General features: G+C 43.4%; 2 non-coding genes across 2 annotated transcripts; both read left to right on the top strand.

The window, feature by feature from the left end:
• The first annotated feature begins 141 nt into the window (after positions 1 to 141).
• LOC137659375 (U1 spliceosomal RNA) lies at positions 142 to 310 on the top strand. Its single transcript, XR_011047503.1, has one exon. It is a non-coding gene; the product is annotated as a U1 spliceosomal RNA (small nuclear RNA).
• Positions 311 to 14474: 14164 nt separating this feature from the next.
• Positions 14475 to 14643, top strand: LOC137659374 (U1 spliceosomal RNA). The gene has a single exon (XR_011047502.1). It is a non-coding gene; the product is annotated as a U1 spliceosomal RNA (small nuclear RNA).
• Positions 14644 to 16566: the final 1923 nt, after the last annotated feature.

The raw sequence follows: 16566 nt of genomic DNA, 5'->3' as shown, positions 1-16566 counted from the left end.
GTAGGAAAACAATTTGGAATGTCTCATTTACTTGAGGCAAACATATGTCACGAGATCGACGGGCTGCCAACGCAAGAGCCCGTGTTCAGTCTATGTAGACTGAACAATCGTTCAGCAAGCAAGCAAGCAAGTGGCAAGAGCATACTTACCTGGCAGGAAACACTGTGTGGCCATGATCACGAAGGTGGTTCCCCCAATGAGAGGCTCACCATTTCACTCCGGTGGTGCTGACCCTTGCGATTGACCCAAATGTGGTCAACTCAGGTGTGAAATTTTTGGTAGCGGGGGACTGCATTCTCGTTATCCCCCATAAAAACTTTAATTATCTTGTAAAAACTTAAATTTTAATATGTTTCAGGATATTCTGGGTAATAAAGTCTTATTAATATTTTCAGAGTAGGATAATTCAACGCCGCGTTAGGTATCACCATATTGGTTATACTAAGGCTTGTCTTGGTTGGGTGTGTCTCTTGGCCAAGCTGATTCTCTTGCATATGTATCTAGCAGACTCTGAAAAGTGTGATTGATCTGGGCGGAGCAATACTCTAAAAACAGATTCTTGTGAGCTGAGATTTTGCAAGACGCTGACAACACTGGTCAGGTCTTCTACTCTTGGGGGCTATGACTGACCGTTAAAGAGCCTTGTCCGGAAATATGGTCCGGGCAATCTGTGTGTGTGTATTGGTTATACAATGGATAAACTGGGGAGAAATAGACATTCATGATTTAGGAGCATTTGTAGGCCGGCTTAGGCATAGAAGAATGGTTGACTCAATTTCTCTTAAGTTTAGTCCTCACATTAATTGTTTGCTTGGGGCAGTTGTAGGGGTGTGTGTATGATGCCGGCCATGCCCTGTAACTTCCTTATTTCCAACCTTATTGTTAAGAATACTCTGAGTCGCAGGTAAGGACAAGGTTTGTAGGTTAGGTGTGAAAGTTTATGTTAGTGGTATTCTGTACATGCTGGGGGTCTTGGCCATTATTATACATGTTAAAATAATCTGATCATGTGATTCTCAGTTTTGTTTCTTTGTAATTATTTGATTTCCATTTTTACCGCCTGGAAGTAACGAATGCCAACGTCAGTCGTTCCCTTACCATAATGTAAACAAACCCGCCCCATACGGCGAGACTTAACTGTAGTGTGTTGTTCTGTCACCCGTACCTTGTAACCTCAGTTGGACATTAGAACGCAACATGTGTAAAGGTGTTTTTGGTAATCCAACTCACGAAGGTAGAAAGAAAGTATTAGAAAGAATGTATATTAAATGAAGAGAAATATCACACACAATAGAAAATCAAACTTTACCAGGTTTTGGGCCCAGGATACTCCAAGCGCCAACAGTGAAATAAATCTCGTAAAAAGGGGGAAAATTAGGAAGTAGAACAACATCGTGTCCTACATTGTGGAAGGACTGAACTACAAGGGTGCCGTGACACAGAGAGGTACACAAAATGGCAGGCGAAGACAAAGGAAAAAAGGCATGAAATTCTGAATGAATTGAATTATTTCTATTCGGCGAAGAGAACTAAAGCTACTCTCACTCAGAAGAGGTGGTGGGAATGTATAGATCCAAGATATGCCGACGATCAAGATGACTGGACGCAAATGCAACTTCAAAGAAACAACGATGATGCACTGAGTTATATCACACAAGGAGAGGATAATTTAGAGCTAGACAACATCATTGAATGCACCAAAGCAAAGGAAGCATGGGATATTTTAAGTGATATCCACACAAAAATGGATACATTTCAAATTGATGATGTGCTTGAAGAACTGTGTAACTGGAGAAAACTGAAAAAATGTCAATGAAGGAATATATAGCGTATGTATACAGATTGGGGAGGGATGTAAATGCAGCTTTAGGGGAAGAAGTAGCTCAATTTTGAAACTCAATGGTAGCTGCGTTTGTGCTGAGAGGTCTTAAACATATTCCCAAATATCAAATTTTGTTAAAGTCAGTTCTCAAAAATTGAATATTTATATATCAAAACTGTAATGTCAGTGCTGCTTTCCAAGGAGATACAAGATAAACTTGAAGCAAGAAAAGAAGAAAAGCTTTTAGTTTATAAAATGAACTTCAGAAGAGATTCAAGAAAAGAAGATGGAATTTCAAGTATAAGTTATAAAAGAAAATAAGGCGCAAGAGGCTTTAAGAGAGAGGACCAAAGATTTGTCTGATATTCTTGTAGCCAGCTTGGACATATAGCAAGATACTGTCCAAAATTTGAAGAAAGAAGAGATAAGGAAGAAAGCAGATACAGAAGAAAGAAGAAACAATACCAAGGACAGATAAAATAAAAGAAGCAGGAAAAAAAATATCTGGGAAGAAAGCACAATATGACAGTGATAAAGACCATGAAAGTGAATATAAAGAAGAGGAGCTATCAGGAAATGTTGACAAAACCAGAACAGATACAAAGGCAATTGTTTCAGTAATTGAAAATGAAAGTGAAATGACAGAAAAAATAAATGCTATTGTGAACAAGTCACCAGTGAAAGAAGCTTGCAAATTGATATGGAACTTGGATTCTGGTGCTAGTGATCACATAACACTTCATAAAGACATAGTTGTTGATTTTGATAGTAGCATCACAGGTAACGTAAAATGGGGCGATGGCAAGAAGTCTCCATTCTGGCCAGAGGAAAAGTGATTATGAAAATGAAAGACTAGTATGGTGAATACGAGTTGAAATTACAAAAAGCATACTGTGCCCCAAATCTAGTTCAAAACCTGTTGTCTGAAAGAAAATTCAATGAAAAAGGATTTTAGTTAGTTACCTACAAAGGTGTCAAACAAGTGAAAGATATAAAAGAAGTATTTCTGAAAGGATACTGGAATTAGGCAGTGAAGATGTATCAGGGCAAAGGCAAGAACATTTTTCAAGTGTAGGAAAGAAATTTCAATAAGAATGAAGATATAGAAATCACAGGAAATAGAGCAACGATAAATTTGTGGTAGAGAAGATTTGGACATGTACTACCCTTACACAAAGTTTGTGAAGCAAAAGCTAAACTTGAATACTGCACTACACAACATGCATGGAAGGTAAGTCCTAAAATAAGACAATGCCTGCAAGTGAATCAAGAAGTAATGAAGTACTGGAAATAGTACATAGTGATGTTTGTCAGATTCCTGAGAATCATCGAATGCAAGTGGAAGCCACTACTTTGCTACCTTTTTTAGATGGCCCTTCAAGGCACAGTGGAATTGCTATAGTGGAGAAGAAAAGTGAAACAATGGAGAAATTCAAGGAATACATGGCCAAGGCAGAGAGGAAACACAACAGACTTTTGCAATGCCTCCACACTGATAATGAGAAGAGTATTTCAGCAAGGAATTTTTGGTTTTTCTTATAGAGAAGGGAATGGAGAGACGGCTGACAATCCCATTCTCTCCTCAAGATTTATGATAATAGAGTCTGTAGTACTTCACAAATTCTGGACTGAAGCCATTCTTCATGCAAATTACATCAAGAATAGAACAATGTCAATGGCCATAAACGAATTCCATCCATGCTGTGGAATGGGAGAAACCTCGAATGTGACGACCTGAAATTGTTGAAAGTGTTTGGCTGTGAAGTTTGAGCTAAGCTTGGGGAAAATCCAAAGCTAGAAGTTCGAGCAAAAAAATGTGTCTACCTGGGGGTTTGCCCGAACCGAAAAAGATTCAAGTTGCGGTACATCAACAAACAGGTCATAATCAACGGATTTTGAGCGAAGCGAAAAATCTATTTTTGGGTGAGATAGCCATGGCGTCCTGATGGAAGGTTCCTTTTTGGTAGCTTCCTTGGGTATAAGACTACTAAGATATTCCCAGAGAATTTAACCACAGGTTATCACAGAATTCTAACTTCTGGAGCGAGTATCTCAAAGGTTTCCCTTTAAGACATCGTAATACAACAGGGGACGCGCATGTCTGAACGCGCCACATAGCCATCTTCACCCCGAACAGAGTTAATGCTTCGGTGTGTAAGGACTGAGAATAGCTGGGAGCCGTTCTACAGCTAATCTCACTCGTGGCTACTACTGATACTCGAGACGTAAACAAACGGACGCCATTGCTCTAATGACGTCACGCCCGTCTTCATCCTGAAGCCAGTTGCTGCCCATCACCATGATACAGTAGCACAGGGTGGGAACAAAACTGGACGAAGTAGTAGGGAGGGTCCATCAGGACGCCATGGCTATCTCACCCAAAAATAGATTTTTCGCTTCGCTCAAAATCCGTTTTTTGGGCTCAAGCCATGGCGTCCTGATGGAAGAGTACCAGAGAATCAATGTATCGTGGTAGATTTTCCCCCCAGTATTAAGTGCCTAGGCATTGACAAAACAGCAAAGTAATCTTAGGTAAAGAACCATAGGAACGAAGTATCCTGCCCCCCTTGGCAGGAAGTTCCCATGGGCTATGCCGACGTCAAAGTGGTATTGAAGGGCTATTCATCCTGAGAGAAGAACTTGAAGAACTTAGAGATGAAGCGGAATGTTTGGTATTTGTATAGGAACATTCTGAAATTAGACCAGTGGTGGTTGGGCACTGTGTATAGAGTTCATCTCTTGGTTATCAGAAGTAAGTATTCGTGTAGGAACCTTACTTAGTCAGGGTGAATATAATTTAGGATTAAACATCTTAAATTCTTCATAACCATAAGAAAGGAGGAATAAATAAAACTATGACAGGTATGTATTTCATAGTAAGTAGGAGCTGAAAGAGACGCATAAGTAATAAAATAGAAATTTTATTTCACAATGCAGAAATTGAATAATTTACAGCAAAAGTAAAGTTCATTTACAGTAATAATAATGTACATAGAAATAAAGGCTTGCTCTTGAATCTGAAAAGGAATTTCAGGATATTAGTAGGTACTCGTTCTCGAGGAACGCAAGTCTTTAAATAACACATCATGCTCAAGGCATGCGGCACTTGTGTGACACTATGACATTTCACCTGGGATAAGAACAGTTATAAAAGCACTAAGTGTTTTTAGACATCACTATGAATCGCTCGAGGGTCAACATAGGCACCCGAAGAGTTAGAGTCCCAAGTAACTCACTGTTCTACGCAGAGTTAGGTGCAGGTTTCATAACACTACCTGCGGCTACCACAAAATGTTTGACTTCGTGCACTTGTTTCGCATAATGTTTAAAGAAAACTCGCGAGGACTTCCAGCCCGTGAAGTTTTTAAGGCTTTCAAAGTCCATGCTCTGAAAGAAATTCAGAGAAGATGCCACTTTTCTAGGATCATGACCAGCGGGTGTACTGTTCGGATCCGCTCTGCGAATGAAGTAGGTGATTTTCGCTCTTAATTGTTTCAGTGACAGGTCGCTGCCCGATGTTTCTCCTTTGAAGAGTTGGCCTCCACCAAAGTTCGAAGTTCTGCGAAGATAGACCTTTAGACTCTCTACTGGACATAGAGAGACATCCTCCTTCAGGGGGCATATTCTCCAAGGGCCCCATCTTTTGGTGGGTAATTCATTTTTAGCGAGAAACGTCGGATCAGGGGAGAGGGTCACTTCTCCTGAATCGGTAAACAGGATGTGTCCTTCTTCTCTTGATAATGCCACTATTTCGCTGACTCGAGCTCCCGAAGCGAGAGCAAATAAAAATATAACTTTCTGAGTCAGATCCTTGAGGGGGCATGAATCATTGTCCAAGTTGGAGGCGAAATGGAGTACCTTGTCTAGTGACCAGGAGATCGGTTTCGGAGGGGGTGCTGGACGTAGGCGAGCACATGCTTTTGGTAGTTTGTTGAAGATGTCGTTGGACAGATCAATTTGGAAAGCATATAGAATTGGTCTAGCCAAGGCCGATTTGCAGGTGGAAATCGTATTGGCTGCTAATCCTTGTCCATGAAGGTGAATGAAGAAGGACATACAGAAATCAATTGTGATTTCTTTAGGATTTTTTGCCTTGACAAAGGAGACCCATTTCCTCCAGGATGATTCATATTGCCGTCTCGTGGATTCGGTCTTGTATTCCTCTAGGAAGTCTAGACTTTTCTTCGAGATCCCAAACCTCTTCTTTGCGGCAAGGGAGAGAAAATCATGAGATGAAGGTCCTTGATTTTCAATGATGAAGCGAAGACAGTCGACTTCTGTACTTGTTGAGAGAGAACTGGGCCCGGGAGAGGGATCAGCTTGGGCTGCAGCTCCAGGACCAGGGGGTACCAGTTGCTCCGGGGCCACTTGGGAGCCACTAGGGCCGCTGTCCCTTTGAAGGTTCTCAGTTTGGAGAGGACTTTCAACAGAAGGTTGGTGGGAGGGAACAGGTAGATTTTGGACCACCTGTTCCAGTCCTGTGACATGGCGTCCACTGCTTCTGCTTTGGGGTCCTCGTACGGGGCTACGTACAGAGGAAGTTGATTGTTGTCGCTCGTTGCAAAGAGATCTATCTGAAGTTCTGGGACTTGGTGAGAGATGAAGGAGAACGATCTTGCGTCTAGAGACCATTCCGACTCTATCGGGTTTGTCCGAGATAGAGCATCCGCTGTCACATTGCGGAATCCTTGTAGGTGAACTGCAGACAGGTGCCACTTCTTCTTCTCCGCCAGACGGAAGATTGGGAGAAGCACCTAATTTATCTGGGGCGATCTTGAGCCTTGGCGATTGAGACAACGAACTACCACCGAGTTGTCTAGGGTTAGACGGATGTGGATCGAGGGCGGCGGGGATAACTTCTTCAGAGTTAGAAAGACCGCCATGGCCTCCAAGATGTTTATGTGGAACGTCTTGAATAGTGGAGACCAGGTACCTTGAACCTGTTTCTGGTGGGAGTGACCTCCCCAACCTTCCAGTGAGGCATCCGTGTGGATGTTGAGTGATGGAGGAGGGTGTTGGAGAGGAATGGACCTTTTCAGGGCCTTTTCTTCCGACCACGGCTTTAGGAGGCGTCGTAGTCTGTTTGGAAGCCGTCTCTTGAGGTCTCTTCGAGCGATGGATGCCGAGCGTCTCCAGACTCCCGCGGCATCCTTTAGCTGTGCACGAAGCACTGGGTTTGTCACTGAGGCGAATTGTAGAGAGCCTAGAACTCGTTCCTGCTGTCGTCTTGAAATGCGTTTGGATTTCAGTAGTCGCTTGACAGACCCTGCTATTTCCTTCCTTTTCTTCTGGGGGATGGAAAGGCGGTGTGACTGAAGATTCCAGTGGATTCCCAACCACTGAAACTTCTGAGCTGGAGAGAGGCGAGATTTTTTCTCGTTGATCTTGAATCCCAGGTGTTCTAGGTACTGGGTAACTTCGTTGCAAGACTTTGCACACTCTTCGGGCGATGGAGCCCAGACTAGCCAGTCGTCGAGGTAGGCCATCACCTGGACGTTTCTTAGGCGGAGCTGTTGTACTATGGCATCCGCCAGTTTTGTGAAGATCCGAGGGGCCACATTGAGGCCGAAGGGCATGGCCCGGAAGGCGTAGCTTTTCCTTTGGAGTCGAAATCCTAGGTAGGAGGAAGCGTGATGGTTCATTGGAATGTGCCAGTAGGCATCCGCCAGGTCTATAGAGACCGTGTAGGAACCTTGAGGCAGAAGGGTCCTTATTTGTTGAAGCGTCAGCATCTTGAATTTGTTGTTCTCTATGAACTTGTTGAGGGGGGATAAGTCCAGAATGACTCTGAGTTTGTCTGAGTCCTTCTTGGGAACACAAAACAGTCTCCCTTGGAACCTGGTGGACTTTACCTTCCTTATCACCTTCTTGTTCAAGAGGTCTAGAACATATTCTTCCAGAAGGGGGGGTTGATTGCTGGAAGAACTGCTGGAAGATTGGGGGTGGTTGCGTCCAACTCCAGCCTAGACCGTTCTTGATGATGCTGTGTGCCCAGGGATCGAAGGTCCGACGATCCTGGAATTGGCGGAGTCTTCCTCCCACCGGAAGCACTTCATTGCTTCTGGTGTCCCGAGGACTTGTTGCCTCGGCCGCTAGCTCCCTTTCCTCCTCTACCTCTGGAGGGACGGCGAGATGCGTCTTTGCTTGCACCCCTGAATGAGCCTCTACCTTTGGCATGAAAGGTAGTTGATGGTTGCTCAAAGGCAGGGGTGAAGACCGGTGACTGTGACAACACCGGTTGGGGGACCAATTGAAAGGTCTGTTGTGGTTGGGCAACCACTTGGGAGGTAGCGGGTCCCGGAAACTGACGTCTTTGCTGAGGTTGCTGGGGTTTTGACTTTTGAGGTTTCCTCTTAGGCTGAGGTCCGTCGTCCTGAGAGGGTTTCCTTTTCTTGGACATGCCCCACTTGTGGAGAAGGTTCCTATTCTCCGTGGCGGCTCTGTCAGTTATTTCCTTCACAAGGTCAGAAGGAAACAGGTGCTTTCCCCAGATGTTGGAGGAAATCAGCCTCCGGGGTTCGTGTTTCACGGTGGCACCGGCAAACACGAATTCACGACAGGCTCTTCGAGCCTTTATGAAGTGGTACAAGTCCTTCATTACCGTCAGTAAGTGGGATTTGGAGAGTACCATGTATTGATCTGGTACTCTAGTGTCACAGGCCATAACTTCCAGTTGGACTTGATGAGAAAGAGATGCCGCAAGCCTCTCCTTCGTGTCTTGTTCCCGGCGAAGGAGGTGATCGTTGAGCTTAGGGAGGTCTTCATTAAACTGACGTCCGGCGACGTCAGGATCGAGCCTTCCCACGACGAAAGTATGCTGAACATCTTTCCAGTGTCGAGCGTCAGGGGGGGTCACGATGGAGAAGGGTCTGCACTCCTCCAGTGCAGGGCAGGGTTTCCCTTCTTCCGCCGCTTTAAGGCATGCAGCTAAGGCCTTTTCCAAGAATGGAAGAACCGCAGTATCAGGTGCAACGTAAGTAGGGTGCTTCTTGCTCAATGCCGGAAGCTTAGAGCAGGTAAAGCCTCTACTCTTAAATGCGGAGGCTAGCATAGCCTGGGCCTTTGCGAGATCGAACACTATCTCTTCCTTAGGTTCGGTCTCTTCCTTCGAGGCAGGTTCGGAACGAAGCCGGACGTAACAGTCCGGGTAGGCCTCAAAGCTTGGGAAGAACTCCACATCTTCCAAAGGGACCGTGCCGATCTTATCACTGACAAAGATCCTGCCGGTCGCAATAACCATATGCTCTGCATACCTCCACGGGTTGGCATGAGAGCAAGCGGGGAGATCCTTGACCGAAATCTTCTTCGGCTCTCTGGATCCTATCATCGACCTGATGGACTCCTGGTTCTCCTTCAGCCTGTCGTCCATGACGGCTCTAATCAGCCGGATCAGTTCTTGAGTAGAAGAAGAAGGATCCGGAGTCGAGGAGGTAGACGGAATAGACATTTCCGTCGGTGTAGGAGTAGGAGGGGGGATGGACGAGGGAGCAGCTTCTAGCTCCGACTCGGTGTACTCCACCTTGTCTTCGTCCTCTTCGGCTCCTTGAGCCATAAGCGTCTTCTCCGTGTCTTCCGAGACGTCTGAAATCTGTTCGTCATCCTCGGAATCCAAACGACACTCGTGCATGGACTGAGCCATGACCACATCAGGTTCCACCGTAATTTGGACAGTGGGGATCACATCTTTGGGTACCACTGAGTCAGAGGAGGCCTTAGGGAACAATAGTGACCTCAGTTCTTCGGTGGCCAGGTACGGTCCGGTAGCATTTTTCTGGAAGCCACGCACCCACTTGCGCAGCTTTTCACGAGAAATGTCTCTAACCTCCGCTGAAGGAGGGTTATGGAAGGCCTCAACTAGGTAGGCCTGGCAGACCGTACAATCCAGTGGATTCCAAAACTTCAAATCCCCTTTCTTGTCTGCACAAGGGGCGTGAGTCCTGCAAGCCGTATGCCCGTAAAACTGCGGGCGTTTCACAGCGCAGAAGGCGAAATCACACTTCATCTGCTCCTCCTGTGGAAGAAAGAGAAAATGAGTATGGGGGAGTCATAAGAATGGCTCTTAAACTAAGTTAATATTAATCATTAATTTTAACTTAAAGAAGGTGTGATGCATAGAGAATGAAAATAGTAAAGGAGAACATGCTCCATGCATCTCGCCCGGCTGGTTACCATAAGCTTGGTCCCTGGATAATCCGAGTGACCGAGGGCACTGGATATAGTTTCCTAGAATTCCGAGTATTTTGGAATTCCATGGAAAAAACCAAGGACAAGATTGGGACCGAATTCATTCGGTTCCCAGTTAAGGGCCAGAAGGCCTCATTTAAAAGGTAACTGCTTCTGGCAACCAGCCGTGCTAAGATGCACATAGCATGCTGGAATTAGAAGAATGCAAAGAGACAGCATGATCACTAATAGAGCAGTACTAGGTACTGATCTTAATAGCAGAAGCAGCTTATCTGTTTGCGACATAGGGCTATCATAGTCTTATGATAGCTACAGTAAGGGGGTGCAAGTATTCTTGACGCCTCCGGGGCATCCGGCAAGCCACCGGCATGCCGGAGCTCGCTCCAGCATAGATTCTGGCATTAGGACAGACAATGTTCAAAGTCAGTCAAATACCAGGATGGCGGCCGCCGGCACAACGGCGGCACGCCGGCAGGGAGCGGCGGCTCCGGCAGTCGGAGGATGCCAGGTTGGTGACTGGGATAAGGATGGTAAAGGCTGTATCGGGTTGCCGGCAGTATATGCCGGCACTCCGGCGGTCGACCGGCAAGCGGACGACTAGATAGGAGTAGGAGAGCCGCCGGTAGTAGCCGGCGGCAGCCGGCAGTCCCTCGGTACACGGGGGGCTGGCGGCAAGGTTAGGGAGAGTCACCAAGTAGGAGGCAGGTATTGCCGACAGTAGAGGCGGCAAGAGACCGGCACCCGGATAGGAGGAGAGACAGGGGGGAGGGGGGAAGGGATGTAGGAAGTACCATCAGGATTCCAGACATCCCTCCCCCTCCCTGAGGGGGTGTACCCATGATAGAGGCAGGCTCTAACATCCATGAGCAGGGGTCACTAGGGACCGGGAGCAAGGTAGCCCAAGGGAGGGCTAGGGAACACCCAAAGGGGGGGGGGGGAGACTCCCATATGCAGAACTATACTGGTAACTAACCTTATAGGACACTATGAAGGTATATGTACCAGAGCGGACTGCACAAGGAAGCTCGGGTAGCCCTACTATTCCACCCTAAGGAGGAGTTGTAGGACAGGGGACAGATGGGTATAAACTAACCTAAGCATAGGCTAGGCTATACAAGAGATAGGTGGGGAGGGAGAAGAGAGAAGTCTTCCCAGGAAGGGTTTCTGTACCAGAGCGGCCACTAAGGAAAGGGAGGACACTCCCTAACCTAAGATCAGGCAGATCAGCTAAAACGGTGCAAGAGTACAGTTTCAGCATGGAACAGAGAAACCTTCCTAACCTAACCTAGAACAGGGCTAAGAGTCCTGAACTAGGAAAGGAAGAAGACATATCGCTATCGCAGGAAAGTCATAGACTATCCTAGCCATAGAGGTAGGCTAGCCTAACCTCACTCTCGGACTCAGCCCTAAAGGGGGTTCATTCCTTTAGGGAGGACAGAGAGGCGATATATACTCTATTAGACAATTAATCCCTTTACTCAGAAAAGGAATCAAGGCTAAATAGAGGGAATGCCAAGGCAGGGGATGAAGGAAGCATATAGGGGTCCTAACATTAGGTTAGGCTAGAAAGAGTCACTGACTAGCCTATCCCCTATATGGTCCCTGAAGGCGAAAACATTTGCATCACTGTCAAAAGTATTGTAAAATAATGCCACTATCTTCATGCCACTACGTTCATGGGTAGTATCATGCCCATACATCTATGGAAGAGCGCGAACTAGGTGAATCATAGGGCGAACACTGCTCTCGTTGTGTTCTAGCCTTTGACCTCAACTGATAGATTCTCTGGCGAGATGTAAACTAGTTACAGTACCTTCAATTACTACCACAGGTTCAACACATTTGCCAGAAGCACAAACGAAACTTCTTATTAAAACTGAAATTTATATTAACATTTTGTAAGCATATTTTACGGTGATTGACCATACGTGAAATGCTACATACTAAAACCATAGTCATGCATGAAAATAACAATAACGTAAGAGTGTTATTCTCTCGTAAAATGTGGTTCTTTAACTCTTAACATAATATGCAATTAAGAACATATTTCTACAAAATACGAAGACATGCAAATTTTGGTTTCATGAATAGAGACATAAACGAAATAAAATAATTTCTGTTAACCAATTACCCGACAATTGACAATTCTCAATAATCAATCAATCAATAACCTGTATGAACACGCAATACTAATAACCTTACGGTAAAAGGAAGATTATGGTTATACAGACGCATACACAAAAATGTTATGTTAAATCGTTGTGAGGGGAATTTTTTGCACTATTCTTCATGCTAATTACATCAAGAATAGAACAATGTCAATTGCCATAAACGAAATTCTATTAGCGCTGTGGAATGGGAGAAACCTCAAATGTGACAACCTGAAATTGATTAAAGTGTTTGGCTGTGAAGCTTGAGCTAAGCCTAGGGAGAGACTGAAGCTCGAAGTTCAAGCAGAAAGATGTGTCTACATGGGGGTTTGCCCAAGCCAAAAGGGATTCAAGTTGCGGAATATCAACAAACAAGTCATGATCAATGCCATTAACATTGATTTTAAAGAAGAGATTTACCCTTTCAAGATAAGGGAACCAACAGTAGAAACTGCACCCAAGAAGCAAGCAGTAACTTTCTTCTTATCTGACTCGGACACTCATAACAACTCCACTGGGGAGAACCATTTCTCAGATGATAAAAACAGGGAAGAAAATCAAGATAATCAAGAAGACAAACCTTAAAATTTTGAAAACAGTAAAGAAAATCAATAAGAATTTCTTGAAAAACAAGAAAATCATGATAATCAAGAAAATCATCAAGAGAACCATGACGAAGAACGTAATTTTGTCAAAGATCCCAAAGGATGAGGAAACCAAGGAAGTGCCAATGTTGCAAAGTCAATACATATTTCCAGCATTTTCCAAAATACTTATTGACTGTCGAAGAAGCATTCAATTGTCCTGACAAAGACAAATGAGAAGCTGCAATGCTGCAAGAAATGAAATGTTATAAAGCATGGACTCCTGGAAAACAGTGCCAAGACCTACAGGACACAAAATGATTGATTGCAAGTGTGTATTCAGAAGAAAATACGTTGAAGTAGGTGAGGTAGGGGTACACAAAGCAAGACTTGTGGCCAGGGGGTTCTGCTTAACACGTTATGTGGACTACCTCGAGACTTACGATCCTGTAGTGAGGAAATCAAGCACTTGACTGTTACTTGCATTAGCTGCTGAAAATTCATGGTCTGTTGAACAGCTTGACTTTAATTCAGCCTATCAAAACTAGATTCCAATGTTCTACAAGTTACCTATGTCAAGGATTAAGTCTATTGTTTCTAACTGATATTCAGTAAAGCTTGTCATTAGTATTTTGATAGAAGATTAAAGAGAATTAGAATAACCATACGCCTTTCGACTGAACTTGGGCGATATAACCAGATGACCTTTAATTTGTGGTCTCTCTTAGCTCTCTCCACAGTTTTTTTTTTTTACTTGGGTAATATCCTGAGCAGATGATATAAGCTGGGTCATATGGGGAGCAGATGATATAAGCTGGGTAATATGCTGAGCAGATGATATAAGCTGGGTAATATGCGGAGCAGGTGATATAAGCTGGGTAATATGCTTTGTAGATGATATAAGCTGGTAGTATGCTGTGGAGGTTGATATAAGGTCCTGGTAATCTTTACCGAATCGAGCCAAGCAGATGTTAATCACTTATTATTAGGACATCTACTTATTTCGATATTTAGAAGATGCAAAGCTCTTGTTATAAGGACATCTACTTATTGAATATTAAATTTTCCTCCTAATGATTAGTGTTAATCTTCATTTTTTTTTTTTTTTTTTTTTTTACAATCATGGATTCTATAAATTGTGAAGCTTTCCATTTGTGTTACTTTAGCTATCAATATATATCAAGGGGTGTATGTATGATAGCAGCCACCTGTATGTAAATCTATATGTATTGTTTGTAAAAGATGACATTTTCCTTCGTTAGGATTTATTATAACTAAAAGGATTTCCGAAATATTGAATAGGGGAAATCCCCTAGGGGTGGGGGGGGGGAGGGAGGTTTAGAACTTAAGCTGTCAACAGACAAAGAATAAAAAACATTGAAAAGTCACTTAAGAAAAATATCGTTTTACAATAATTCACTAAGATGCATTATTTATATTATAAAATGGTTCAAGCATGTTTCTATGAACTTAAATGTATTATATACATCATCTTAAAGAATTTATTGCATACAAACTAATATGAGAAGAAGTGTACTCAGTTCACCTCATCTTGGATGCTGTGATGTGTGGCAAGAGTGGAAGTTCCTTTAGGTAGGAAAACAATTTGGAATGTCTCATTTACTTGAGGCAAACATATGTCACGAGATCGACGGGCTGCCAACGCAAGAGCCCGTGTTCAGTCTATGTAGACTGAACAATCGTTCAGCAAGCAAGCAAGCAAGTGGCAAGAGCATACTTACCTGGCAGGAAACACTGTGTGGCCATGATCACGAAGGTGGTTCCCCCAATGAGAGGCTCACCATTTCACTCCGGTGGTGCTGACCCTTGCGATTGACCCAAATGTGGTCAACTCAGGTGTGAAATTTTTGGTAGCGGGGGACTGCATTCTCGTTATCCCCCATAAAAACTTTAATTATCTTGTAAAAACTTAAATTTTAATATGTTTCAGGATATTCTGGGTAATAAAGTCTTATTAATATTTTCAGAGTAGGATAATTCAACGCCGCGTTAGGTATCACCATATTGGTTATACTAAGGCTTGTCTTGGTTGGGTGTGGCTCTTGGCCAAGCTGATTCTCTTGCATATGTATCTAGCAGACTCTGAAAAGTGTGATTGATCTGGGCGGAGCAATACTCTAAAAACAGATTCTTGTGAGCTGAGATTTTGCAAGACGCTGACAACACTGGTCAGGTCTTCTACTCTTGGGGGCTATGACTGACCGTTAAAGAGCCTTGTCCGGAAATATGGTCCGGGCAATCTGTGTGTGTGTATTGGTTATACAATGGATAAACTGGGGAGAAATAGACATTCATGATTTAGGAGCATTTGTAGGCCGGCTTAGGCATAGAAGAATGGTTGACTCAATTTCTCTTAAGTTTAGTCCTCACATTAATTGTTTGCTTGGGGCAGTTGTAGGGGTGTGTGTATGATGCCGGCCATGCCCTGTAACTTCCTTATTTCCAACCTTATTGTTAAGAATACTCTGAGTCGCAGGTAAGGACAAGGTTTGTAGGTTAGGTGTGAAAGTTTATGTTAGTGGTATTCTGTACATGCTGGGGGTCTTGGCCATTATTATACATGTTAAAATAATCTGATCATGTGATTCTCAGTTTTGTTTCTTTGTAATTATTTGATTTCCATTTTTACCGCCTGGAAGTAACGAATGCCAACGTCAGTCGTTCCCTTACCATAATGTAAACAAACCCGCCCCATACGGCGAGACTTAACTGTAGTGTGTTGTTCTGTCACCCGTACCTTGTAACCTCAGTTGGACATTAGAACGCAACATGTGTAAAGGTGTTTTTGGTAATCCAACTCACGAAGGTAGAAAGAAAGTATTAGAAAGAATGTATATTAAATGAAGAGAAATATCACACACAATAGAAAATCAAACTTTACCAGGTTTTGGGCCCAGGATACTCCAAGCGCCAACAGTGAAATAAATCTCGTAAAAAGGGGGAAAATTAGGAAGTAGAACAACATCGTGTCCTACATTGTGGAAGGACTGAACTACAAGGGTGCCGTGACACAGAGAGGTACACAAAATGGCAGGCGAAGACAAAGGAAAAAAGGCATGAAATTCTGAATGAATTGAATTATTTCTATTCGGCGAAGAGAACTAAAGCTACTCTCACTCAGAAGAGGTGGTGGGAATGTATAGATCCAAGATATGCCGACGATCAAGATGACTGGACGCAAATGCAACTTCAAAGAAACAACGATGATGCACTGAGTTATATCACACAAGGAGAGGATAATTTAGAGCTAGACAACATCATTGAATGCACCAAAGCAAAGGAAGCATGGGATATTTTAAGTGATATCCACACAAAAATGGATACATTTCAAATTGATGATGTGCTTGAAGAACTGTGTAACTGGAGAAAACTGAAAAAATGTCAATGAAGGAATATATAGCGTATGTATACAGATTGGGGAGGGATGTAAATGCAGCTTTAGGGGAAGAAGTAGCTCAATTTTGAAACTCAATGGTAGCTGCGTTTGTGCTGAGAGGTCTTAAACATATTCCCAAATATCAAATTTTGTTAAAGTCAGTTCTCAAAAATTGAATATTTATATATCAAAACTGTAATGTCAGTGCTGCTTTCCAAGGAGATACAAGATAAACTTGAAGCAAGAAAAGAAGAAAAGCTTTTAGTTTATAAAATGAACTTCAGAAGAGATTCAAGAAAAGAAGATGGAATTTCAAGTATAAGTTATAAAAGAAAATAAGGCGCAAGAGGCTTTAAGAGAGAGGACCAAAGATTTGTCTGATATTCTTGTAGCCAGCTTGGACATATAGCAAGATACTGTCCAAAATTT

The sequence above is a fragment of the Palaemon carinicauda genome, chromosome 19, assembly GCF_036898095.1.
Source record: "Palaemon carinicauda isolate YSFRI2023 chromosome 19, ASM3689809v2, whole genome shotgun sequence".
In the NCBI taxonomy this organism is placed as follows: Eukaryota; Metazoa; Arthropoda; class Malacostraca; order Decapoda; family Palaemonidae; genus Palaemon; species Palaemon carinicauda.
The sequence above is the reverse complement of the archived record's forward strand: the minus strand, read 5'-3'. Positions and strand labels throughout refer to the sequence as shown.